This window comes from Stylophora pistillata, chromosome 5, assembly GCF_964205215.1.
Source record: "Stylophora pistillata chromosome 5, jaStyPist1.2, whole genome shotgun sequence".
NCBI classification, from domain to species: Eukaryota; Metazoa; Cnidaria; class Anthozoa; order Scleractinia; family Pocilloporidae; genus Stylophora; species Stylophora pistillata.
Window position 1 is genome coordinate 2,525,906 of NC_142523.1, and position 1,612 is coordinate 2,527,517.

General features: G+C 39.6%; 1 protein-coding gene across 2 annotated transcripts in view; it reads left to right on the forward strand.

The window, feature by feature from the left end:
* The window catches only part of LOC111341163 (voltage-dependent L-type calcium channel subunit alpha-1D), a 33,971-nt gene extending 33,290 nt beyond the window's left edge, over positions 1-681 (forward strand). For both annotated transcript variants that reach the window (XM_088760828.1, XM_088760829.1), the window contains one exon: positions 1-681. This exon is cut by the window's left edge and continues 1,674 nt beyond it. The gene's annotated coding sequence lies outside the window, so the exon portion shown is untranslated.
* The last annotated feature ends 931 nt before the right edge of the window (positions 682-1,612 follow it).

Consider the following 1,612-nt stretch of genomic DNA (forward strand, 5'->3'; position numbering starts at 1 on the left):
GTTGTAGAGTTTGCAGCTCTGTTTCTCAACACAAGATTTCCTAAAGAGATTATAGGATGGAAAATCGAAGCTCGGTAAACAGGTTTATCGTAATTATCCGCCATTATTTGCCCTCAAATTCACCCAACTGACCAAATACAGAGTCAATTGGGGGGATTTTAACTTGGCGCTTAAGTTATGCATTCTTGTGGTTTGTTTAAAGCTCATCGGGCCCTATAATGCTTTTAAAATGATTTATGGATCTCCCTGAAATCCCAATTTTTAAAGGAATCCTGGAAAATGTTTTCGAAAGAACTGACAGTTTGGTCATGTTACCCCAAGGCTGTGCAAAGTATGAATTTAGCGAGGAAAGTTCTCATGTCTTCCAGTCTTTTTCCTTCAGAAACTCGATGTCTACATTTCTGAAAAAAAGAATTGGTCTTCAATTCTAAAGTGTAACACTTGTGGGAAGATATTTTTGTAGCATTGTATTTAAAACCAAGCCGAATCAACGGAAGATGTAGGTTAGCTGTTATCGTAAATTTTTTTATCGTACTGTATTGTAGAAAGATTTGTACTTGGTTGTAAATAAAGATTTTAATTTTATAAAGAAAAGTTCACGCGCCTGTAAGGCTATATATGAAGAAAAGGCTGAAAAAATATGAGAAGTAATCTGCAAATAAAGAATATTTTGTACGCAAATGCCTTGTCTTTTTTGTAATTAGAGATCTTAAGTAGTCAGAACGACAACGGGGAAGAAAACGTCGAAAATGAATAGTCCATTTTACAGTTGTGTGCTTGATTGCCAAGCCTTTGAACGGGAGTGAGGCTAGGGGTGACCTTGTTATGATACAAACCTTGCTGCCTTTCAAATGTAAATCACTTTAAGTATGATGCACGATCCTCGCAGTAGAGAGCTCTGATTTAAGCGAAAATCAGACCTGAAAAAAATCAGGCCTGTACGGGATTCGAACTACTGACCTCTGCGATACTAGTACAGCGCTCTACCAATTGAGCTAACAAGCCAACTGGGAGCAGGCCGTTAAGACCGTTATCGCAGAGGTCAGTGGTTCGAGTCCCGTACAGGCCTGATTTTTTTCAGGTCTGATTTTCGCTATTGCATAAATAGCGCTCTCTACTGCGAGGATCGTGCATCATACGTATCTCTAACCGCAGTTCAAAATATATGAACCTCATATATTCAACGTATCTGATTTATCATCACGGGTTTATTACGAATCAACTTAACGGCCTGCTCCCAGTTGGCTTGCTAGCTCAATTGGTAGAGCGCTGCACTAGTATCGCAGAGGTCAGTGGTTCGAATCCCGTACAGGCCGGATTCTTTTCAGGTCTGATTTTCGCTATTGCATAAATAGCACTCTCTACTGCGAGGATCGTGCGTCATACGTATCGTCTATAACCGCAGTTCAAAATATATGAACCTCATATATTCAACGTATCTGGTAAATCACTTTGTTATCATGCTAAGTGGATACAGGTCTCTATCACAACAAGGTCGCCTTCTACCTCACTCTGAATCAAAGGCTTGGCAACTAAGTACACAACTGTAAAATGGCCTATTGAAATTGATAGTAAGAATTTCGTGAATGGCTGGGTGTGCTTACGGTCAGTT